The sequence below is a fragment of the Hemitrygon akajei genome, chromosome 13 (genome assembly GCF_048418815.1).
Source record: "Hemitrygon akajei chromosome 13, sHemAka1.3, whole genome shotgun sequence".
Taxonomy (NCBI): Eukaryota; Metazoa; Chordata; class Chondrichthyes; order Myliobatiformes; family Dasyatidae; genus Hemitrygon; species Hemitrygon akajei.
The window spans coordinates 90,945,647-90,973,054 of record NC_133136.1 but is presented as its reverse complement, the minus strand read 5'-3'; positions in this window follow the sequence as shown (position 1 = coordinate 90,973,054).

Here is a 27,408-nt window from a genome sequence, read left to right as displayed (position 1 = left end):
TCCCTTTGCCTCAAGGTTAGTTTTGTTGGAGGTTATGGCATTTAAACGCTGACACAGCTGTCGAGCATCCCTCGTTGATTCTCGTATACTCCGGAACCTCCACTTCGCCGGGGAGATGGATTTCCAGAGATCATACCTGCACCCGGTGTAGAATTCTTGATATCCAGACTTCAATGCCTGTGATCTGGCTCTCATCATATTCCTGATTTCATTGTTCAACCAGGGTAAACCTGGTTTACACTGCCGTTTTAAAGTCTGTAATGCCCCTGTTCTAGTCATTCACGTCCAGTTATAAGTTTTTGAACAGGGCCAAATCCTCTCACTCAAGGCAATCATGTAACCATTCATTTGCCTTCAGCGACCTTTAGCGATTAGTCGTCCTCTGAATCATTGCTCTTTGGGGTCTGTCTTTATGCAGGTAGCAGGAGTACAGTGCAATGATCCGATTTCCCAAAATGAGGACTCGGGTAGGAGCGATAGGCCTTATCTATCGTATTGTAGTAGTGGTCTAGTGTTTTGGGACCTCTAGTCCAGCAGGCTAAGTACTGATGATAATTGGGCAAGGTTTTCTTCAAACAGCTCTGGATAAATCTGCCCCCCACCATAATTTGAAAAATGTCGGTTTGGGTTGTTTTCTGTTTACAGGCAGCATCGTGCTGTTTCTCGAGTGCTTGCTTATAATAGGTCACTGTTATTTGTTATCTATATCGACGATCTGCTTGTTAATATGATAAATTGAGATTGCAAATGACACCAAGATTGGAAGCGTAGTCAACGGCAATGGTGCTTAATGGTATTCAATACAGTGAGACATTGATGTCGCACTTTGGGATGACAAACCATAATAGGATGTGCACAGTGAACGGTTGGGCACGCAGTAGTGCGGTATAACAGAGGGACTTGGGAATACAGATCGATAATTCCTTGAAAGTGGAGTTACAGGTAGATTGTGTCTTCAGTATAATTTATGACACTTCGGCCTTCATATATCAATGTAGCTAGTACAGGAGTTCTGATGCTATGTTGATGTTGTAGAAGACGATGGTATTGCTTAATACCTATGTGCATGAACGATATCAATGAGTTTGAAAAGGTGCAGCGATATATTGCGAGGACGATGCCGGGATTTGCAGACCAAAATCAGAGGGAAAGTTTTGGATGGTTCAAAATTGGTACGAATACTGTCAGTTGATTTCAAGTTTAAAAGATAATGGGATAACAACATGAATGTCGGGGTTCTGGATGACATGGTCCATGTGCAACATCAGTTTGGCACTGATGGATGAGCATAAAGTCTGTTTCAGTCTCGTAGAGCTCTCTAATTCTCTGCTCTGTGACTCTGTTACCGAATGCACATGCGGGATGTTCTCCAGAGGGGTAAATGTACTTCTTATAAGCTGGGTGTCTTGTGGCATCAATATGGGGCCTCTTACCATTCTTCTCATAGTCTGTTGTGGGTAAAATATATACCACATTTTGTGAGCAAATGTTGTGAACGAGTTAGGAAATGAATTGGCAAAGCAAAATGTTGTTTTCCAAAAAGAAACTCGGAATTACCTTTCGAATTTGGCCGCTCCTGACTTGACCTTATGTAAGTACAGAAGCTCCTGTGATTGAATCCATGAACAACCAGCACAACGTTTAACATGTCAGGCAGCATTTGCGAAAGATTCTGGACAGCTGACTTTGCGGGTCCAGACAGCTTATGTGAACCCTTCATAGAATCCATGATACACAGATCCTCGAAGAGGGACTCACTGCGCACAATTAACCAATCTATTCTCATGCACATAAAAAAGGGGATCGACAATTAGTGCCAGAATGCTTCCCGATATACCATTAAACCCAAATCCCCGACACACAGATATTTCATCAGCTGCATTTACAAGCCAGAAGCTGGGTTACTGATACTGGTTTCAGACTGCTGAAGTGTTAAATATTAACTTGCGAACGATACATAACAACCATCGCCCCTTTGCTTTCTACTCGAAAGGATTTCTTAAATGTTGTATGATTCTGATAATAGATTATATGTTGACTGTTCAACACTTAAAAGTATGTCATGCTCTGTGATAGTTTAACGTGTGAACACATTAAAATGTAAAACGTTGCAGAAGGACTGGACATTTGTGAGTTCAGTTGTAAGAGAAACGGAGGTAATGCGTGCGTGAATCAACGGAAGGCTAGTCTCGTGATTGTTAGGATTGTATTGAAAAGATGTTTGAAATAATCCTTTCTTCCACAATAGGATCTCACTGCCTGCAAATGTCTGCTTCATTGGTTGAAATAAATTTGCAGGAACATGTGAATATCGGGGACGGCTTCTTTTTCCGAAATTGTATGAAGTCTTAATGTATGGGGTCCACAATCACCCACAAGTGGCTTCCCTTTGCTCTTTAGAATATTTGATAAGGATTTTCACTCTAGGAATTAACTGCTTATTCTATATACGCCAGTTACCGACGACAGTTTTGAAGGAGGAAACGTTGAGCTTAGATTTTTTTTCTTGCATTACCAGCGTAGTTAGATTGTGTTCTTTTGTTTGTTTGCGTTGGTATTGATTTGAGTGGAAGACATGGATTCCATACTGGCCATGTGAAATCAAGGTTAAAGTGATCAAAATATTAGTTTATCTATTCTGGGCACGATAAGCCCGCTGTTCAAAGATAAATTGACAACAAGATCACTGGAATTCGGAGTTTGAAATTCGCATTCTGGGAGGCTATTTCATTTGGAAAGCACAAAAGGATGCTGCTGAATATTTTGAAATGCTGATTTTGAGTTGCAAGGTTCCATTGGAAAAGATTGTTTTGATGTAATCTTAGTATCAGCCCTGTGATAGGTACACGGGATTTCAGTTTAGAGAGCGTACAGTTTCAGTCCTGTTTCAGTATTTTGTTTTCATTATCAGCACTAGCTCAGTAGACTATCCAAGTGTTTCAGGATGGTAAACTAATGTCGGTCCCTCAGAACACTGTAATAGCAGAGTCTAGATATAGATGTAAGGTGTACTACGCATTTTACCTTCCTTGCGGAACATCTCCATCCACTGCCTCAATGGCCTTCCTTTGCTTCGCCAGTTCTGAATCTATGCAGCCAGGTTTCACAAGATGCCAGGCCATCTGACGTTCTGAATGTGTTCACCATACGGAGCCCAGACAAACACCTTAACAATTAATATACCTCAGCTGGACTGTTCTGACTTCATCTGCCTATTTTTCACTTTTTTCGTGGAATTTATTCTGGCTCATGAGGGCAATCCGCCCTCACAAAACCATGCTGACTATCCCCAGCCAGGTTACGTTTCTCCAGATACTCATAAATTCTTTCTTAAAAAACACTTTCCAATAACTTGCCCACTACTGAATGAGGACTCACTGGCCTGTAATTCTCATGACTACTTTGCATTTCTTGAACAAATAAATAACAATTGCCATTCTCTAAACCTCCCACACTACTTCTATGGCTAGCGATGAGGCAAATGTCATATTGAAAAGCCCAGAAATACCTTCTCTCGCTTTCTTTAATTAGCAGGAATACGCTCCTTCTAGCACTGGGGAAAGACTTATTTTAATGTTTTCCCAATTTCCAGCTTGGAATTCTAAGGGTCTGCATGTCCCAGTACATCTGTCTTTTAAGCGGTATCCACATTCATTAATATCGCACTCATTGGTGAATATCGAAGCAAAGTACCTTCACTGCCCCTTTGCACTCTGGACACATGCTTCCTCTTTCATCGCTGATCTGTCCCAGTCTCTCTCTCTCGTCATCCTCATGTTTTTCACCTACCTTAATGAGGCTTTCCGAGGCCTTCTCATGTCCCCTTCTAAGTCTTCTAAGTCCATTGTTAAATTCCTCCTGGCTACATGTTGACTATCGATCGCTCTGCCTGATCCTTTCTTCTAAAACCTTATGTATATTTCTTTCCTATTCTTGAAGAGGTATTCCATAACCAGGGTTACTTTACACGGGCATCCGTTTCCCGCCTCAATGCAACAATCCTATATTGAACTCCCTAGTGCACCCTTAAAAATCTCCATATTTCTGTTGTGCATCACTTCCCAAATTCGGCTACCAATTTCCTACCTAATAGTATCAATCAAATACATTCCATTCTGTCTGCTCCTATCCTAGTGTAAAGTATTAGTAAATGTCAAAAGACTGTGATCTATTGTTCTGAAATATTGGTACTGACCTGCGGAGAGATCTGTTAACTGACCCATTTCACTTTCCAGTACTAGATATAGGATGGACTGTTCGCTCGACCGCTTGCCTGCTTGTTGTGTCAAGACTCCTTCCTGGACACACTGGAGAAATTCTGTCATATTTTAAACAGTGGAAGTGCCGATGAATATAAGTGAAGTTTAAGTTGCCTGTGACAACAGCTGTGTTAAAATGGCACCTGTCCGAAGTCTATCTCCCCATCTGTCACTGACTCTGTGTGTTGTTTTCGTTTTGCTGATCGGAGCTCTGTTGAGAATACTCTCAAATGAGAATATTCCTTCCTACTTCTGAGTTCTACTCACTGTCTATTAACATAAAATCCCACCACACTGTCCTCCCTTTCCGCAGCTGTGATACTACCGCACTCTTCCTGTGTTTAAAAGGCTTTCCCTTTAATCTCTTTTACCCGACTATGAGCATTTCGAAACATCGAACCCCGAAAAGTCCGGAAGTCATTCCTCCCCTTGTGATTGAATTGATTTCATTTCTTACATCCTTCACATACATGAGGAATAATAATCTTCAGTTTACGTCTCTGTCTAAATGTGCAATGTGTAATAATAATAAATTATAATGATTTATAATAAAAATAGCAGTCAATGTAACGTAGAAAAGCACTCAAATCAGCGTGAGTTAATCAGTTTGGTAGCCTGGTGCATGAAGCTGTCCCGGAACCTGCTGGTCCTGGCTTTTATGCTGTGGTACCGTTTCCCGGATGATTGTAAAGTCTCTGCGATAGTTTCGAATTTATTCATTTCAGAAGACCCAGCCACATTATGGTTTGAATTTATGACATATTTGCCAAACCTACTGATTTTTTCAACTGCTTTATTCCAAAGCTTCGCTAAATTGCAATTGGAGTGGGCGTTATCGACACAGATGGCCACTTAATGTAAACACATCCTTCATTCCATTCTTTAGCTCTTGTTTGAATTTCCTCTGTGTCAGTGTATAGATACAAGTATTGGTACACACACTGAGAATTTGTAACATGTACCCAAATTGCTGTAGTATATATCCCAGGGAACTCATATATCTGTCCTGGTAAAAGTAATTTTCCGCTTGCCATTTCAGAGAATGAGCTATATAAGACATCCAAAGTAATATGAAATTAGCAGAAATTGCAAACAATAATATCATCGATTTTCTGCGGTTTTCTATCTCGGTATTTTTCAGATTATCACTGCTCTTCCGAAGCTCTCTGCGGACTCTATTTGCCGCAATTATATGTCTTACTGTTAACCCATTGAAGAAAAGAATTAAGCCGATTGGTAACAACGGTGTTAAAATGGTATCCAGCAATTCGAATCCTTTCCACATCGGTAAAGTAGCGTATTCGTGTGTGAAGGCGCAACGCCACGGCATGTTGTCAATAATGACGTAAGGTTCAATGTCAAAGTAAAACGGGACACATAGAAACATAGAAAATAGGTGCAGGAGTCGGCCCTTCGGCCCTTGAGCCTGCACCGCCATTCAGTATGATCATGGCTGATTATCCAACTCAGAACCCTGTACCTGCTTTCTCTCCATACCCCCTGATCCCTTTAGCCACAAGGGCCATATCTAACTTGCTCTGAAATATAGCCAATGAACCAGCCTCAACTGTTTCCTGTGGCAGAAAATTCCACAGATTCACCACTCTCTGTGTGAAGAAGTTTTTCCTCATCTCAGTCCTAAAAGGCTTCCCTTTTATCCTTAAACTGTGACCCCTCGTTCTGGACTTCCCCAACATCGGAAACAATCTTCCTGCATCTAGCCTGTCCAATCCCTTTAGAATTTTATACGTTTCAATAAGATACCCCCTCAATCTTCTAAATTCCAGTGAGTATAAGCCTAGTCGATCCAGTCTTTCTTCATATGAAAGTCCTGCCATCCCAGGAATCAATCTGGTGAACCTTCTCTGTACTCCCTCTATGGCAAGAATGTCTTTTCTCAGATTAGGGGACCAAAACTGCACACAATATTCTAGGTGCGGTCTCACCAAGGCCTTGTACAACTGCAGTAGAACCTCCCTGCTCCTGTACTCAAATCCTTTTGCTATGAATGCCAACATACCATTTGCCTTTTTCACCGCCTGCTGTACCTGCATGCCCACCTTCAATGACTGGCGTACAATGACACCCGGGTCTCGTTGCATCTCCCCTTTTCCTAATCGGCCACCGTTCAGATAATAATCTGTTTTCCTGTTCTTGCAACCAAAGTGGATAACCTCACATTTATCCACATTAAATTGCATCTGCCATGAATTTGCCCACTCACCTAATCTATCCAAGTCACCCTGCATCCTCATAGCATCCTCCTCACAGCTAACATCTCTCACAGCTCCTGTAACCACCGTGACCAAAACCGCCGTTGCTGTTCTCCCAGTGCAGCATCGTTCCGCGAGCTTTCGGCAACATATTGCGATAGTTGTAGCTTTAGCAGAACAGACCAACAATATCTACATTTATTCGAGATCCCTGCTCATCACTCCTGTATGCGTTCTGACACTTGTACTTGGGCTTGTAGCGACGGACTGTTCAGTTTGGTTTACCGTCAGTTTTAAACCAAACTGAACAGTCCGTCGCTACAAGCCCAAGTACAAGTGTCAGAACGCATACAGGAGTGATGAGCAGGGATCTCGAATAAATGTAGATATGGTTGGTCTGTCCCGCTAAAGCTACAACTATAACCACCATCAGATCCGCTGTTGCCATTCAAGCCAGGTAACGGGTGAAGTAATTGGAGAGTCCAAATTTTTCCCGATAGGATCACAATTGCTGTTAAATTAACTACAAAAAGATTTGGAGAAAAAAACCCCCACAGAATTATCGTTAGCTGCGTATGTCTGAAGTCCCACCATTTCTCCAATGGTATTTTTTTTGGGAAGTGAAAAGCTAAATTCAATTTGTGCAGACTCTGTCCGGGTACTCTGGCTGGACAGTAATGGACAGAATTAGCAGTAAATTGGCGAATTTCCGGCAGTTTAGAGCCGGGCATCTGATTTCCACGACTCACGTACCAGTGAAGGTGGATCGCTCCATAAGCCACACCATTTCCATTATTTGAGATGAACTAACTAAGGGATTATTTGTAGTGAAATCACGAGATTTAATGCATAAGCTATAATTCAGTGGTTTATGGATATTCGACTGGCCGGTCCATTGAAACAGCTTCTGATCTGGAAAAGCGGCCACTGTGGGTTCAGAAAGCCGAGCAAGGTGAAACTATAGAACTATGGCAAAATCGGCATCAACGCAATTGACAAAATAAATAAAAAGCTTCACATAGTGTCATGACCTCAGCCCCCTCCTTTGTGAGAATCGCAAGAGAGAGAGAGAGCCTTACGGTTTGGAATGTGGGCTGGTCGCTCAACAAGACAAAAGCCTCGGACATAGCCATTGTCTTGGGAGACACCTTTGTGGGATAAGGAACTGGCCTACGTGCAAAATCTCAGGGCAATGTGAGATGGGTGATGGGGGAAGGATTGCCCCGCCCCCCCCCCCCCACCCTGATGGACATCTACAACCCTGCCAGTCCAGATAAAAGGTGGGCTGCCGAGGCGGGGCGCCAGACGCACCAGAATACGCGCTTGAGATCCTGTGACAGCGTTTTGATAGCGACAGCCGGTGGTGGGGTTCGTGTGCGTCTTTTCCTTGCCTGGGATTGGCGACCCCGCAACGGAAGAACGGCTTAGCTACAGGGGAGGCCACAGATGAGCGTTCATTCCCCCAACGAGGCTCCGACAAACCGAACTCCTCCAGGTTGGAAAACCTGTCGGGTAACTCTTTCATCCCCCCTCTCTCTCTCTCTGTCTAACAAAAGTGCACCAACGCGACACCACAACGACGGCAGCGGGTGGAACTGCAGTGCCCGCAAAAAGACTTAAATATCCAGTAAACAAAATATATCTACATTACCCCTAGACAACGATAGAGCTTATTTCTGATTGATTATTACTATACCTGTGCTTTAGATTGAGTTGTGACGACGTATATGATCTGAATGTTTTATATTAACCATACGTTTGTGCCCCTTTATAAATAAAAACGTTTGAAAATAGTAGCATCAGGCTTCGGTGGATCCATCTATCTTTGCTGGAAAATTACCCGGTTACTGGGGAACGTAACAATAGAAAAAATCTGAAATCTAAATAAAGAAACTATCATATGCTTGAATCTTCAATTCTGGAAACACATTTCAGACGAAGGTAGCATCTGTGCTCAGTAAAAGTCCAAACAGCGCAGCAGAACAAAAGCACGATGAATACGGCACCATACATAGAGTGACCAGCTCCAGTATCTTACCAGAGATAGCGATCGCAACAATTACAGGATAGAAAACGCCTGCGATGTAGTAAATCACTGGATATCCCATAATCCGTAGAGGCCGTGTTCGAAACGATCCAACTGCTCGTATGGACTGTTGACTGGTTTTACGGAGTTATGTACAAGTGAGAGCAATTCCACTGAGGCAGTTAGTGTGGTTATCACATTAGTCGCATTAGGGACAACCAGCTTCACTAACACATATATTAAAGTGTTTTTCTCACTCTGTCGCCGTGCCACGAATTCGTATTCCCCAGGGATGTTACAAGTTATCGACTTTTAATCAAAAGATAATATGAACGTTGCCAATGTACTTTCCAAGACATCTGACGTCAGCTGTTGAAATGAGCCATTTTCTGATCAGTGTTGTTTCTAGCATAGACAATCATCTTGAACAATCAACATGGACAATCAACTGCAAACATATTTATTTTGTCACATTCAGCGGAGCACATTCGCTTCTGACATTGAGGGTGGGTCATTAGTTGGCAGTTGGAATAGAATACGCTTTATTGAGGGGGATGTTAGGAGCATTTTTTCTGTCGTTTGTTCTAGTCATTTTGGGTCATTTGAATGACGAAAGCCACAGTATCACCTGATGACATGTATCAAAATAAAACACGTTGTACGTATGTTCTTCTGAGCGTATAAAAGAGATCGAGAGGAATATTGGAGGGACATTTCATAATAAAAGTTATGCACCCACACGTACTTAGATGCAGCTTGTGGAAGGATTGATGAGGGTTATTTTATTGGTTAGCAGAGAGTAGATGGTTGATTCTTTGACTCTGACAAGTGCAGTGCAGGGATTGGTGTTAGGTCTGTTGTTATTTATCATGTAGGTTAATGACTTAGATGTCGATGTAACTAAATCAGAAGAACTGCGGACGACTCCTAGGTTGGGAACATTGTTCCAGCCAGGATCTCTATCCAAGTTTAGAGCTTGATGTTGACTGGCTGGGAAATAGGTTGAAAAATGGCAGATGGCATTTCATAGAGAAAAGTATGGAGTGTTCTGCGTTGTCAGGAAAGATACAACACGTTAGGGTGCACTTATTGAATAGGTGGACTTTAGTGTGCTGTATTTAAAAAGAGACCTGCGATACAGTACTATGTTCTATGATTTGAGTGAATCTACAACTAGAGTTCATAGGCTTGGGGAGAAATTTGAACCATGCAAGAAGTGTGTGTAGTAGAACTTATTCACTCAGAGGGTCGAGCGAGTGTAGAAGAAACTGCAAGCATAACTGGTAGATGCAGAAGATTTGTATAATTACAGTGAATGTTGTGAATTGTGAGGCTTACACGTTCATTCGCTAATGCAAAAAGCATGGATTTTAGAGAGAAATGCGAAGCGATAGTGTTCCACAATGCGGTACCGGAATCTGTATTGGGTCTCACCAATGTGGAATGAGGGAGGACGTGTATATGCAGGTAGGGGACTTGTAACGCTTGCAGTGATGTGCCAGAAAGGAGATTCATAGGGAGGGATAGTGTTCAAGGGAGTGACGGGATACCTGCAGACACTGCTGAAGGGGCTGGGGGCTTATAGGGAATTGTATCGTCGTAAGATCCCGTTGAAGAGGAAGGAGGTTAGAGAGGAGTGCTGGAGGTGTGTTCGGTAACAACATGAAGATATTTTATTTTTCCCCAGCTTTAATACTGGAGGAAGGTATAAGGTTAAATTCTCCAGAGAGTGAGACATAGATATCGAGTAATACCAGTTTCAGGATGATAATGTCGTTCAGTCAATCGAAGGTCAGGCAAATGTGCAAAATCAAGCAATGAAACGTTCAAAATAATGATGATTACTATCTGAAGTATACGGGAATGCAGGAACCTGCACCAAATTTCAATCGTGTGAGGAGAGGTTTTCGGGATATTCAATGGGAATTATCTGAGGGCACCGTCCGACCGGTATACTTACGTGCTAGGAAGTGTTGTTCTGCCAACTCTGCAACAAAATTCCAGATGCTGTCTCTCCGGTGAATGCAATTACTGTCATTGTTATCCTGGAAATGTAGATTTTGTACTGGTCAAATAAATGTCAACTACAACCAGCATTGAATTACTAACGGTTCCGGGGAAAGTGGGACTTCCACTTTCAGGAACACTTATACATTTACTTCATTTTACACGCTTAAAAAACTACCTGTTGTTAACAGAGAGCCATTGTGGTCTGCCAAAGATCAGATTTGATACTTATTTAGTGCACGTTGTTCATGCTGTGAAAGTAACAAATTATTTCTCAAATTAGCAGCTCATGTTTAGTACCAAAATAAAATCTCCAAGACCCTTCATTTTAAAATGTTAAGAACAGTAACTTACTTGCACTTCTGGTGGCGGGCTTGTCGTACTCTACCAAGAGGCAGCTTTTCCACTTTCAGTCTGCTCCTGTGGCTCCAAGTAACTGTTTGCATCCCCTGGTACGGCGCTTCACAAGACGGGCTAAAACAGGTGAGGATAGCCGGGAAACTTGAACCTCCGTGAGTTAGGGATTTGCTTACCCAGCATGTGAAACCATATCCCGGACTCGGCGGATGAGATCAGCTACAAGATCCAACACTCAAGAGGGCGGTGCAGAAACGCTTTATGTTGAACTAAGGGCAAAACAAGACACAATAGGCGTCATGGGTATCCGCTACAGCCGAGGAAATCTCCAATCTGGGCGCTCTTTCCTGCCATTGGATCAGTACTTTTGAGGCCGAGAGTGTGGAACTGCCCCAGTGCAACGTCTTTTTTTCACTGTGAAATTCAATAGTTACCCCATCGTCGGAAACGACAAACAATCAACACAGATAAACAATGATTAAAAAGGAATTAGAAATAAAACAACAAACCAAAGCAGCTAACACATTGATATACTTCAAGTATTTGACCTTGCACGATTTTCACAATCATTTCAAGCATACCTCTGTTTTCTAGTTATGATTCTGCATATTCCATAGAAATTGTCACCACGGCTATTTCAAAGAAAGAATTGTTCAGTTTATCGCCAATGGGCGCATATAAATAGATAGGTGCATAACAGATTGAGAAGGATTACATTTGGGAGACAGATAATTTGATTCCCTCTCTGGGCTGTGAGGAGAAACTGGGATTATTTCCCTCCTTCCAAGAGATCCATCTGCAATGAGCAGGACTGTCACAGTTCTACAGGCACATCACTGCCCACGCGGTGTCATCAGTGCTTATTCTGACATGCCACTGACCACATGGATAATGTCACTGCTCGTCCAAGTCCCTCAGTTCTGCAATGTTATTATGACATCATATTCAGTCCCACAATCACTCACACAGAGAATACCACGGTTTATTCAGAACATCTCTAAGTTTATCTCTAAGTATACTGGTAATTCCCTTACTTGCAGTCTCATGATAGACACAGCCAAAGCAAGATGTATGACTATACAGCCATAAAAATAATATAATAACATTGTTCCTCAGCAGAATCCCACTGTTAGTGATGATGCCCAGTCACACACTGGTGGATATCTGAACATATTAGCTATGTCTTTATATGTCAATGCCTGCTTCCCTACAACAAATAAAGTGTTGATAACACCGCAAAGTACGAACTGGAGAATCAATGCCCCAAAAGTGCAATCAATAATGCCATTATAGTACCCTGCGCAGCATGATATGGCTATGTGACTGGGATACAACTTATCACTATGGATTATCTTTTTCCAGTTACACAATTCAAAGGACAGAGATGTTCTGTCAATGTACCAACGAGTTACCGAGCAGCAGTGGAACATAAAGACATTGAATCTCGGCTTTCGGTATTATTTTCGTTCTGGTATCAAGAGTGACCTGGTGTTTAAAGAGAGATATTCACTCTTTTTTCATCAAGACTTTGGGTCGTGTTTATATTTCCAGGCACGGGCACAATTATATTTTCGAATGTCTAAATGAAATTCGGTGTTATATACTTGCAAGTCTTTTTACACCCTTTTCTTTAGTTCACGAAAAAAAATCCAGGCATTTCAGTGGGATCGCGGATAAAGAACCTCAATGCCGAAAATAGGTATAGCTTGTTTTCAACAGATTCAGATAATGGAAACCACCGGGGAGCATAAGAATGGCAAACCATCATCACTAACAGCTTTACACAGTCGAGATGTTTTTCTCTGATGTCTCATTCCTGGAATAAAATAGTAATATAATTATTAAAGTATCCTGTATACATGTAAACATGCGTTAGGTATATTTAAACTTTGAAAGAAAAATGTGCTGAATGATTTGTTGTTTCGAGCAAGCTGTGTAGACCAACAAGAAAGAATTATTGCACATCAGAATAATTAACGTCAAAATGAACACGAGGAAATCTGCAGAATCTGGAAATTCAAGCAACACACACAAAATGCTAGTGGAACGCAGCAGACCAGGCAGCATCCTTAGGAAGAATCACTGTTGACGTTTCGGGCCGAGACCCTTCGTCAGGACTGACTCAAATAAAAGATAGTAAGAGATTTGAAAGTAGGAGGGGGAGGGGGAAATCCAAAATGATAGGAGAAGACCGGAGAGGGTGGGGTGAAGCCAAGCTAGAAAGGTGATTGGCAAAAGGGATACAGAGCTGGAGAAGGGAAAGGATCATGGGACAGGAGACCTAGGGAGAAAGAAAGGGGGAGGGGAACACCAGAGGAAGACGGAGAACAGGCAAAGAGTGATGGGCAGACAGAAAGAAAAAAAAAGGGGGAAATAAATAAATCAGGGATGCGGTAAGAAGGGGAGGAGGAGCATTAACGGAAGTTAGAAAAGTTAATGTTCATGCCATCAGGTTGGAGGTTACCCAGACGGAATATCAGGTGTTGCTCCTCCAACCTGAGTGTGGCTTCATCTTGACAGTAGAGGAGGCCATGGATAGACATATCAGAATGGGAATGAGACATGGAATTAGCTCAATACATCAGACAAAATGAAGTTATCAGGGGAATTACTATTAAATGGACAGAGCATAAAGTGGCTTGTTACGTGGATCACATTATGATCTATCTAGGGCAGTGGTTTCCAACGTGGGGCGTACGCCCCACAGGGGGGTAATTTGATTTTTAAGGGGGGCAATTCGAGAATGAGTTATTAACAGTGAATTTTTTCTAGTAAGTCTGTGTGAGTATGAGTGTGTGTGCGAGTTAATACATATGTGTATATACAGTATGCATACATAAAAATACTTGTGTGTATGTACATGTGTAATTGCGTTTGTACTGTATATATAGTGTATCACCATCATTACAACCATCAAATGGCTTTCATAATTAAATTAATGAATTGACTGATGTAGGAAGGAACGAATGAACAAGTCCAAACGCGTAAGAAACTCGTACGAGGTCGCGCCGATGCTGCTTTTTGCAGTAGCTTTCGGTTCTTGGTGGTGTGAAGGTGTGTACATTGCATCATCTCTTTTAAACGGTGTATCTGTCTTTGTATGCTGTAGAAACGAATCGGCATTGTTTTATTTATTTATTATTATTATTTTAATATCACTTAATGTTCTTTTTTTTTACAATTTCTTAGTAATTTCTTCCTCAGAACTTTAACAGTCCTTTGGTTCTTTTATTTTTCTCTTTCATGAATGCCATGTTCTTTGGAAGCTTGTTTAAACCAAGTTAATGGTCTTTTAGGCTTCCTCCAGGTGAATAGCAGTTCACTTTTTGAATAATAAGAATTATATATCACCACAGGGGGCATCAGGATTTTAGAGGTGATTAGGTGGGGCATGGCCAAAAAAAGGTTGGGAAGCACTGATCTAGGGTAACCAACGTACTCTTTACCTAAATTGATGCAATCCTTTGAACAATATGGTCAAATATCAGGATACAAGATCAACATGGATAAAACCCAATTACTTTCATATTACTATAGCCCACCAAGAGAAATTGAAAGTAGATATCCCTGGGCATGGCAAACAGAGTCTTTCAAATATTTGGGAATCATTATGCCAAAAGATTTGGCAAAATTATCAGAATGTAATTATCAGCCTTTATATAAAAAATTAAGGAAGATATGGGAAGATGGAACCTGAGTCCTTTTTTCAGTCTCAGTTCAAGGATTGAGTCTATTAAAATGGATATACTGCACAGGCTGTTATATCTCTTTCAGACCCTACCAATAGAGCTTAATCAAAATCAATTCAATGAATGGAACAAGATGCTATCAAGGTATATTTGGCAGGGTAAAAGGCCTAGAGTTAGTCTCAAAACTTTGCAATTAGCAAAGGAAAAGGGGGAATGGAGCCTACCTTCTCTTAGGGATTATTATTTTGCAGCACATTTGAGAGCTGTGATATGTTGGTGCAACCCATCATATGACGTTCAATGGAAAAACAATTTTGGCTGATAACAACCTGCAAAGGTACATAAATACTATTGATAACCCATGGGTGAAATTGACTCTTAAAATATGGAAAACTACTATAAAAGAATATAATCTAGAGGGAGATATTATAATTCTTAAGTGGTGTGCATATGATTCAGATTTTACACTAAATAAATTGGATGCTAGATTTAAGGACTGGACAGCTAAAGGAATAACAGTTCTTTGCAACATAATGAAAGAAGGAACACTGTTCAGATTTGAAATGCTTAAATGTTTAAACACTTATTAGAAAAACAAGATTTTTATTGGTATTTGCAGATGCGACAATATGTTAATAAGACGCTTAAAAATGTAACCAAGGCAAGTACATGCTTGATAGAGCTATTTAGAAAAGCATATAATTCAGATAACGGTAGTAGAATCATTTCAAGCATGTATAAGGGGTTGTCAAATCTTAAAACACATTCGACTTCATACATTAAAACAAAATGGGAGAAGGAAGGAGGGATAATTGTATCTGAGGAAGAATGGACAATAATATGGAGGTATCAATGGAAGTGTACCAGTTCACAGAAATGGAGGGAGTTTGGATGGAAAAACTTGATAAGATATTTTATTACACCCTCTCAGAAATCCCATTATGATAGTAACCTCCCTGTTTGCTGGAGAAATTTTGGAAGTCAAAATGCAAATCATTATCATATTTTTTGGGACTGCCCTGTTATCAAAAACTATTGGAGGGGGATATACAATGCCCTACAAGACATCTTTAAATATAAAATACCCTTAGAAAGTAAGACCATATATTTTGGTTATATACCTCAAGAATGGTTGAAAAGAGATAAGTATTTAATGAATATACTGTTGGTGTCTGGTAAAAGACTTTTACTAGGAAATGGTTATCACAGGAGAGCCCAACTTTAAATGCATGGATGGAAATTACAATAGACATTTACAAAATGGTGAAAATAACAGCATCTGTTAATCATAAACTGGAATTATTTGATTCATACTGGGAAAAATGGTTTAACTACATAATGCCTCATAGGCCTGATTTTATTCTCACAGATCAATGAATATGTTGTAAAAAAGATCACACCCTACTTGTACATAGTTTTTTTCCTTTTGCTTGTTTTTTCTTTCTGCTCTTTTCTATAAGTGTATACGTCAGATAAATACTTTGTGGAGATTTGTGATATATATAATTATATGATATATATGTACAATGTCTGAAATACATCTTTTGGAAATATTTGTTTGATGATAAACCAATAAAAAATAAATTACAAAAAAATGAAAAGTATTTTAACTGAATCACTTATTGGGTAAAGGTGTTTGGAGCATTTTACTGTAGAATGCAACTTTACTGTGCTTACGAGTCATGAAAAATATCTTAATTTATTTTAATGTATCCTCTATCCTACTAATGAGACATTTAACAGATTGAATCACCTTTTCTGAATATATTGCAAAGTATGTGTCTGCTTCATTGTTTCTATATGACTATGTAGAAATGCAAGAGATGCTCATTGTGCCTCACAGATGTGATTAACAATAGTCAAGAAGAGACTTCATTAACGTGCTGACAAGATTTCTAAAAAGATTTTGAAATAATATGTGAATGAGGGTTTAGCACTTTCACCAATTCTCGACACAGGATATATATAATAATGGAGAACTCCAAAGCTTTCTACAAGTATGAAAAAAGCAAGAGGATGAGCCGTATGAGAATAAGGCCAATTAGTTGTGACAGTGCCAACGTGTGCATGCAGTAGGAGGTGGCTGCAGAGGTATAATGGATAATTTCCTACAGTATTCACTATGGAAAAGGACTTACAGCAGACTGAAATGCTTGAAATGTCATGGTCTGGTCAGTGAAATCCACATTCTGGTTCATGGTCTGGTCCAGGTTCCTTATTCCACGTTTTCCGGTTTTCCCAGTTTCTGTTGAGGCAGCTGATTTTCGTTTGGGCTGGCTTCATAAATAGCTCCAGGATGCAGCCTCTGGCTGCTGGACTGTTCCTGTCCAAACCCCCTGTCTGTATCCCTTTGCCTTACCTCACCTGGAGCCTTGCCTTGTCTCAACTGAAGACTTGACTTGCCTCGACTTGCCTCACCTGCAGCCTTGCCTTGCTTTGCCTTGCCTGGGGCATTGCCTTGCCTCGCCTTGCCTCACCTGAAGGCTCACCTTGCTTTGCCTCGCCTGGAGCCTTGACTTGGCTTGCCTGGAGCCTTGCCTTACCTCACCTGGAGCATTGCCTTGCCTCGCCTGGAGCCTTGCCTTCCCTTGCCTTGCCTCGCCTGGAGCCTTGCCTTGTCTCACCTCACCTGGAGCCTTGCCTTGCCTCGCCTGGAGCCTTGACTTCCCTCACCTTGTCTCGCCTGGAGCCTTGTCTCACCCGGAGCCTTGCCTTGCCTTGCCAGGAGCCTTGCCTTGCCTCACCTGGAGCCTTGCCTCGCCTTGCCTCGCCTGGAGGCTTGACTTGCCTTGCCTGCAGCCTTGCCTTACCTTGCCTGGAGCATTGCCTTGCCTTGTCTGGAGCCTTGCCTTGCCTTGCCTCGCCTAGCCTTGCCTCTGGAGCCTTGCCTTGCCTTGCCTTGCCTAGACTCAAACTTTGCCTCGCCTAGAGCCTTGCCTTGCCTGGAACCCTTGCCTTCTCTGCTGTCAAGTTCAACCACTGGATCTAGATAAGGAACTGTCTTTCGTTGTTTTCAACTGTCTCTGCATCCACGCCTTCGCAAGGTAGGTCCAGCCGTTTGCCGCTTCCTAGTGTTGTGAACTGTCTGTGTGCACGCCTTCGCTAGACAGGTCCAACCGTCTGCCACTACCTTGTGTTGGGAACCATCTTGTCGTATTTTGCATTCTGTGTAATGAGTCCCGGCCCTACATCCTGTCTCCAAGGAGGGGGTCCTGACTCTGTGTAAAGCCCCGGCCCTACGTCCTGGCTCTGTGTTCCATGTTCCTGTCTTTCCTTCGACCAAGGCTCTGCATTCCTGTCTCTTCCTTGACCAAGTCAAGGCTTCGGGGTCTCGTCCAGTCTTAGCCACGTCCAAGAACCTTGTCCTGTCCAAGCCATGGCTTTGTGTTCTCATTTTGTCCATATATCTCACCCAGTCCAGGAGTACCTTGCCCAGCCCAGTGTTGGGATTTCCCTCGTCCTGTTCTGGGGTTCCCTTGTCCTGTCCTGGAGTCTCACGTCCAGTCCTGTTGCCTGTCCTCGTCCCGTAGCCACGTCCTCGCCTAGTTCTGGAGTCCGAGCCCAAGTCAAGATCCAGGTTCTGGGTCCTTGTTCAGTCTCTGGCTCGGAGTCCAAGTCCAGGCTCCTAGTTTCCAGTTCCATGTCCTGGTTCCACTATCCTAGTCAAGTCCTAGCCCAGGCCCAGAATCCTTGTCTCATCCAGGGCCTGTGTCATGTCCAGCATCCTTTCCTTCAACTTCCTTTGCTTTCTTGATACACCTAGTCCTCACCCTGGTACTTCAGTGTCTGTGTCTTGCATTTGGGTCCGATCCCAAAGCCCACCTTATAACATGTACATGAATAGGAAAGATGATCTGCTGGAGCTTTTAAAACCTATTAAATTAGATATGCAGCCAGGACCAGATGTCATATACCCTGGGCTACTGCAGGAAGCGTGGATAGAGATTGCTGAGTCTCTGGCGATAACATTTACAGGAACTGCAGGACATTCTGTGCTGACCACTGCCTGATGTTCTGACATCAAAGGTGCTGGTCTGAAAGGTTCACATGGATCGCGATGAACAAAGTAGTTCATCGTCATCTTGATGAACCGGCACAAGGTATTGGATTCAGTCCAGTACATTACAGGTGGAGCCGTCCAAACCATTGAGCACATCTACATGAAACACTGTCATAGCAAAACAGCATCCATCATCAGAAATGTTCACCACCCAGACCAAGCTCTTTTCTCACTACTGCAATCAGGTAGAAGGTACAAGAGCCTCAGGACTCACACCAACAGGTTCAGGAACAGTTACTACACCTCAACCATCAGGCTCTTGAACAATAGAAGATAAAAACACTCACTTGCCCATCCATTGAGATGCTTCCACAACCAATTATCGCACTGGGCCTATCTCAGAATTAGAGAAATAACAGATGGTCTGATTGACACAAACACAGTCTCACAGGGTGTTTACAGGGTAGAAACAGGAATGAAGTTTCCCCTGGCTGCAAAGTCTTGCAGACTCAAAATCCAAGGTCAGCTCAGCAGGACTGAGATATGGAGAAATTTCCCCACCCAGAGTGCAGTGAATCTTTGGAATTTTTGGGTGAAGGACAGGGTTTCAGTTGAAATAATATTAGTCTCCATGATCTTTGTGTTGTTTGAGTGGGTGTAAACCGACCGCAAGGGGATGGGAACCGGAGTAATAGTGCTGAAGTTGGTTTACAAATAGAGGCAATGTGTAGTGAGATTCCTAGTGAGGAGAGGCTGATGATATGGCAAAGTTGCAGTCAATGGGATGAATTGCCAATGTAAAAAGCAGACAAAATAAAAAAAAGTGAATACAGAACTGAAAGTGTTACATTTGTATGCGTGCAGAATATGGATAAGGTAGATTAACTTGTCACACAGTTACAGATTGGCAAGTATGATGTTATAGGCATCACTGAATCATGGCTGAAAGAAGATTAGAGCTGGGAGCTCAATGTCCAAGCTCACACATTGTATTGCAAGGATAGGAGGGAAGGCAGAGGGGTGGCATTTCTCTGTTGGTAAAGAATAAAATCAAATCATTAAGAAGAGGTGATATTGGGTCGGAAGCTGCAGAAACATTGTGCATAGAACTGAAAAACAAGGGTAAAATGATCCTGATGGTAGTTACATAGAGTCCCAAACAGTAGTAAGGATGTGGTCTACAAATTACATGAGATAGAAAATGCATGTCAAAAGGGCATTCTTACTCTACCAGTCAGAGGGGATATCACTATGCAGATAGATTGTGAAAATCAGGTTGGTGCTGGATTCTCGGGGGGTGGGGGGGTGGGTTGTATGATTTCTAGAATGCCTACGAGATGGCTTTTTAGAGCAGCTCATGGTAGAGCCCACTAGGGGATCAGTTATTCTGGATTTGGTATTGTGCAATAAACCAGAATTGATTGGGGAGCTTAAATTAAAGGAACTCTCTGGGACAAATGATCATAATATGATCAAATTCACCCTGAAATTTGAGAAGGAGAAGCTAAAAGGAAATGTATCAGTATTACAGTAGAGTAAAGGGAATTACAGAGGCATAAGAGAGAAGTTGGCAGTGATGACAGCAAAGCAGCGATGGCTGGAATATCTGGAAGCAATTCAGAAGTCACAGGATATATACATCACAGAGAGGAAAGAGTATTCTGAAGAAAATATAACAATCATAGCTAACAGAAGAAGGCAAAGCCAACATAAACTCAAAAAAGAGGGTATATAATAAAGTAAAAATTAGCAGGAAGTTAGAGGTTTGGGAACCTTTTAAAAACCAACAGAAGGCAACCAGAAATGTCATTAAGGTAAAGATGGAAATCAAAAATAAGCCAGACACTAATATTAAAGAGGATACCAAAAGTTTGTTCAGATACATAAGGTGTAAAAGAAAGGCGGGAGTAGATATTGGACCACAGGAAAAAAATGCTGCAAAGATAGTAATGTGGGACAAAGAAATGGTGGACTATTAGTGAGGCTGTGGATGACACTAAAACTGCTGTGGTGCAGGAGAGGGTTGCCAAGGTTACAATATGGTGGCGACCAGCTGCAAAAGTGGGTCAAGGAATCTTAGATGAACCATAACTGGACAAGTGTGATGTGATCGGTTTTTGGATGTCAAACCAGAGCAGAACATACAGAGTGAATGACAGGGCCCAGGAAGAGTCATACATCAGAGTGTCTGAGGGGTACAAGTAAAGATTTGCCTGAAAGTGCTGACACATGAAGACAGGGTAGTGAAGAAGGTGTGGAGAGGTTCTTGTGCTGTGTAAATCTGTTATTCTAACTGTAAATGGGCCTGTTGTAAGCCGACAAATTTACTTTCTCTTTCTTCTCTTAGAGGGACAAGAGTGCTGGAAACCATGCCATCTGGGTGAGCGCAGGGAAACGCAACATTTCACTGTGCGAGACAGCGATGAAACTGTGAGTGACCAGTCCACAGTACAAGCCCGAGACAGCAAGTGGTTTTGTAAAGGAGTAATGGGTACAGCAAATGATCGACACCAAGGAAGCCCGTTATGTCACAGTCCATAATGTGGGAGAGAAGAAACAGCAGAGTAAAGCTGATTCTGACATGTGAACAAAACCTCGAGAGTTGGAGATCGGACAGAAGGTTACGATCTCAGTACATCAGCCGGGCCCATTACATCTCCAAGATCTGTAGGGCCAGATGATGTCGGTGACAGAGGCAGTCCATCAGTCTGTCAAATCCAAACTGCTCCAGATAAATCAGTATGTGGTGTATTAACTCCTAGGAAGCTATTCACTCTGGAAGCTGAGGTCCATGGACACATTGTCAATGGGATGCTCTGGGTGGAGATAATAAATCAGAATCAGGTTTATTATCACTGGCATGTGTCATGAAATTTGTTAACTTAGCAGCAGCAGTTCAAGACAATACATAATATAGAAGAAAAAATAAATATTAAATATGTAATCAATGACAGTATACTTATATTGAATAGATTAAAAATCATGCAAACGCAGAAATAATGTACATTAAAAATGTGAGGTAGTGGTCACAGGTTCAGTGTCCATTTAGGAAACAGATGGCAGAGGGAAAGAAGCTTTTCCCGAATCACTGAGTGTGTGCCTTTAGGCTTCTGTACCTCTTACCTGATGGTAACAATGAGAAAAGGGCATGACCTGGGTGCTGGAAGCCCATAATAATTGACACTGCCTTTCTGAGACACCGCTCCTTGAAGATGTCCTGGGTACTTTGTAGGCTAGTACCCAACATGGACCCAACATGGATATACAACACTCTGCAGCTTCTTGAAGTCCTGTGCTGTAGCCCCCACCACCACCACACCTCCACCCCATACCAGACTGATGCAGCCTGTTAGAATGCACTGCACAGTACATCTATAGAAGTTTTTGAGTGTGTTGGTTGACATACCAAATCTGTTCAAACTCCTAATGAAGTATAGATGCTGTCTTGCCTTCTTATAACTGCAGCAATATGTTGGGACCAGGTTAGGTCCTTAGAGATCTTGACATCCAGGAGCTAGAAAGTGCTTATTCTCTCCAATTCTGAGCCTCTACGATGATTAGAGGGTGTTCCTTCATCTGAACCTTCCTGAAGTCCACAATCAGCTCTTTTGTCTTACTGACTCTTAGATTTATCTTTCAGGCAATCAACAATGATGAGGATAAAGGAGCAGTTGATCCCTCAGTTATTTGGGGCAACCACTTACAGTTTGCACCCAGACCTGAAGGGTAGTTCAGTTCATACTGAATATCAAGAAAGGTGGGTTAAGGGAAGGCAACCTTTTCCATCCTGTGAGCCAAGGCAGAGACAATGGAGGAGAGGAACACATACATTCGTCACCATGCCCTGGAAATAAAGCGTGGGACAGAGGACTTGAATTTAGAGGAGGGATCAGATAATCAGATTAGTACAGAAAGGCTTCAGGCATAAACCCCAAGGAAGAAATCTGGAGCCAGAGTCCCTAAGGCTTTTGATGTTGTTTACAACTTCACATTGGCAACTGCTGCACCGATGCTGGTGCCAAGCTGAATCTGCGCTTGCCTTGGACTATATCAGTAATGTGGAGAGGGGGAACCCGCCTCATGGGCAACAGCCAGTTCTTCAAATCTTCACAGCCAGGCTTGCACTCTGGAGAGGACACAGGTCACCAGAGGCACAAACCCATGATCCCCTGGGATCGACAGCTGCCTACTACTAATGGTTGCAGGCCCAACTGAAAGTTACATATTCTACAATAAAGTATATCCCACCCAAACGTATATCCATCTGGACAGATGCAAGTGTAGTGTTAGTTAACCAGTGTCATTCCTCTGCCACTCAGTTAACCACTCCCACATGGGAGGAGTACACACTGTACAAGCAGGGTTGCATGCTGGTGTCCTGGTGTGCTCTGCTCTGTTCCTCAATAACAAACACAACAGTGTCAGAAGTGTTTCATCATCGATGAATTGGTGCCACAAACCCATGAGATCCTCCACAAGGAAGACTATTCTTGTTCGCATCTATCCATGAAAAATATCCAGAGACTTGTCATCCTAAACTGTCTTTGCTAGGGTTGCTCATTGAATGCACTATGAGGCATGAGCTTAGAACTGCCAGGGTTGCTAGGTAACGCCTTCCAGCTACACCCAAAATTGGAAACCCATGTGAACCACTGGCCTGGGGAAGAGAGAAGGTGAACAAAAAGCTAAAAGACCTAAAGTACATAATTCACCCAGATCAGATAAACTGCACCTTCGGTTTCTAAAAGAGGTAGCGTTGAAGATTGTGGTGGTATTAGAAATGATCTTTCAAAATCATTGGACTCTAGCAAGGTGCCAGAGGACTGGAAAATTTGCAAATGTCACACCACTCTTTAAGAAAGGAGGAAGGCAGCAGAAAGGAAATTATAGACCAGTTAACCTGACCTCAGTAGTTGGGATGATATTAGAGTCAATTGTTAAGAATGAGGTGATGGAGTTCCTGGTGACACAGGACAAGATCGGACAAAGTCAGCATGGTTTCCTTCAGAGAAAATCCTGCCTGATGAATGTTTGAAATTCTTCGGAATTCTTTGAGGAGATTACAAGTAGGATAGATAAAAGGGATGCAGTGGATGTTGTATATTTGGGACCTTCAGAAGGCATTTGACAAGGTGTCACCCATGATGCTGCTAACCAAGTTAAGAGCCCACGGTATTAGAGGAAAGTTACTAACATGGTTAGAGCTTTGGCTGATTGGTAGGAAGCAGCGAGTGGGAATAAAAGGATCCTTTTATTTTTGGCTGCCAGTGGCTGGTGATGTTCCGCAGGGGTTGGTGTTGGGACCACTTCTTTTCATGCTGTAATAAATGATTTAGATGATGGAATAGATGGCTTTGTTGTCAAGTTTGCTGATGTTACCAAGATTGGTGGAGGGGCAGGTAGTGTTGAGGAAACAGGTATGATGCAGAAGGACTTAAGACAGATTAGGAGACTGGGCAAGTGGCAAGTGAACTACAATGTTGGAAGATGCATGGTCGTGCACTTCGGTAGTAGAAAAAATGTGCAAACTATTTTTCTAAACAGGGAGAAAATCAAAAAATCTGAGATGCAAAGGGACTTAGGAGTGGTGGTGACAAAGGCAAGTACCATATTAGCATTCCTTTCAATAGGTCTAGAATACAACCGCAGGGATATGATGCTGAGCTTTATAAGGCATTCATGAGGCCTCACCCTGAGTATTGTGAACAGTTTTGGTTCCCTCAACTTCAAAAAGGTATACTGGCATTGGAGAGGGTCCAGAGAAGGTTCACAAGGATATTTCCAGGAATGAAAGGGTTAGGAGAAACGTTTGATGGCTCTGGTTCTATACTTATAACCATAAACAATTACAGCACGGAAAAAGGCCTTCTAGTCCGTGCCGAGTGCTTACTCTCACCTAATCCCACTGACCCGCACTCAGCCCATAACCCTCCATTCCTTTCCTGTCCATATACTTATCCAATTTTGCTTTAAATGACAATACAGAAACTGCCTCTACCACTTCTACTGGAAGCTCATTCCACACAGCTACCACTCGCTGAGTAAAGAAATTCCCCCTCATGTTACCGTTAAACTTTTGCCTCCTAAGTCTCAACTCATGTCCTCCTGTTTGAATCTCCCCTACTCTCAATGGGAAAAAAAGCCTATCCACGTCAACTCTATCTATCCCCCTCATAATTGTAAATACCTCTATCAAGTCCCCCCTCAACCTTCTACGCTCCAAAGAATAAAGACCTAACTTGTTCAATCTTTCCTTGTAACTTAGGTGCTGAAACCCAGGTAACATTCTAGTAAATTTTCTCTGTACTCTCTCTATTTTGTTGACATCTTTCCTATAATTCGGAGACCAGAACTGTACACAATACTCCAAATTCAGCCTTACCAATGCCTTGTACAATTTTAACATTACATCCCAACTCCTATACTCAATGCTCTGATTTATAAAGGCAACATACCAAAAGCATTCTTCACCACCCTATCCACATGAGATTCCACCTTCAGGGAACTATGCACCATTATTCCTAGATCACTCTATTCTACTGCATTCTTCAATGCCCTACCATTTTACCATGTATGTCCTGTTTTGATTATTCCTACCAAAATGTAGCACCTCACACTTATCAGCATTAAACTCCATCTGCCATCGCTCAGGCCACTCTTCTAACTGGCCTAAATCTATCTACAAACTTTGAAAACCTCCTTTATTATCCACAACGCCAACTACCTTAGTATCATCTGCATACCTACTAATCCAATTTACCACCCATCATCCAGATCATTAATGCATATGACAAACAACATTGGACCAAGTACAGATCCCTGAGGCACACCACTAGTCACCAGCCTCCAACCTGACAAACAGTTATCCACCACTACTCTCTGGCATCTCCCAGCCAGAAACTGTTGAATCCATTTTACTACTTTAATATTAATACCTAACAATTGAACCTTCCTAACTAACCTTCCATGCAGAACCTTGTCAAAGGCCTTACTGAAGTCCATATAGACAACATCCACTGCTTTACCCTCATCAACTTTCCTCGTAACCTCTTCAAAAAATTCGATAAGATTTATCAAACATGACCTTCCATGCACAAATCCATGTTGACTGTTCCTAATCAGACCCTGTCTATCCAGATAATTATATATACCATCTCTAAGAATACTTTCCATTAATTTACCCACCACTGACGTCAAACTGACAGGCCTATAATTGCTAGGTTTACTCTTAGAACCCTTTTTTAAACAATGGAACTACATGAGCAATACGTCAATCATCCCCGTTTTGAATGACATTTGAAATATTTCTGTCAGAGCCCCTGCTATTTCTTCACTAACCTCCCTCAAGGTCCTAGGGAATATCCTGTCAGATCCGGAGATTTATCCACTTTTATATTCCTTAAAAGCGCCTCTTTAATTGTCATAGATTCCATAACTTCCCTACTTTCAATACTTGTTTCCCTTAACTTACACAATTCAATATCCTTCTCCTTAGTGAATACCGAATAAAAGAAATTGTTCAAATCTCCCCCATCTCTTTTGACTCCACACATAGCTGTCCACTCCGATTCTCTAAGGGACCAATTTTATCCCTCACTATCCTTTTGCTATTAATATAACCGTAGAAACCCTTTGGATTTATTTTCATCTTACCTGTCAAAGCAACCTCGTATCTTCTTTTAGCTTTTCTAACTTCTTTCTTAAGATTCTTCTTACATTCTGTTTATTCCTCGAGCACCTCTATTACTCCATACTGCCTATATTTATTGTAGATATCTCTCTTTTTCCTAACCAAGTTTCTAATATCCCATGAAAATCATGGCTCTCTCAAACTTTTAACCTTTCCTTTTAACCTATCTCCTCCGGTTCCATAAACACTTCTCTACTGTCATGATTGATTGGTCCTATTCTCTCACATCTTATCCTCTTGTTTTTCACATACTTGTAGAATGCCTTGGGGTTTTCAGGGTCTCACCTCTCCCTGATTAATCACCCCTCAACATCTCTGCAGTTAGTAAAAGCATAGGCTGGGGTATAATGACCTGTGAGAGTGATCAGAATAGGACATTATACCCCAACCAGTGATAGGCATATTTTTTAATAGTGTCTCTGGGTCTGTCATTACAACACAATATCATCAGATTGGATCGTTGTCCACAGCAAGTAACAGACCCAAAGCCATTAAATATTCCCCATTTGTTAACTAGTTAATTTGTGGGAACACTTTTGTGAACCTGCTCTGGAACCTCGCTGATCCATCACATCTTTTCTCAGTTAAGGAACCACAAACTGTCGACCTTACATATAACCATATGTTATATGATTATATGGTTATAGCACAGGTACATATGAGTGCCTTGCTTCAGTATTCACTACAAAAATATATTGGCGATTGTAGGGATGACTTACAGTGGACAGAAAAGCTTAAGTGTGTAAATATTAAGAAAGGGGATGTACTGGAGCTTTTGGAAAGCATCAAGTTGGATAGGTCACCGGGACCCGATGAGACGTCCCCCAGGCCACTGTGTGAGGCGAGCATGGAGATTGCTGAGCCTCTGGCGATGATCTTAGCATCATCAATTGGGACGGGAGAGGTTCCGGAGGATTGGAGGGTTGTGGATGTTGTTCCACTATTCAAGAAAGGGAGTAGAGAGATAGCCCAGGAAATTATAGACCAGTGAGTCTTACTTCTGTGGTTGGTCAGTTGATGGAGAAAATCCTGAGAGGGAGGATTTATGAATATTTTGAGAGGCATAATATGATAAGGAGTAGTCAACGTGGCTTTTTGAAAGGCAGGCTGTACCTTACGAGCCTGATTGATTTTTTTGAGGATGAAGGTAAAGCAGTAGATGTAGTG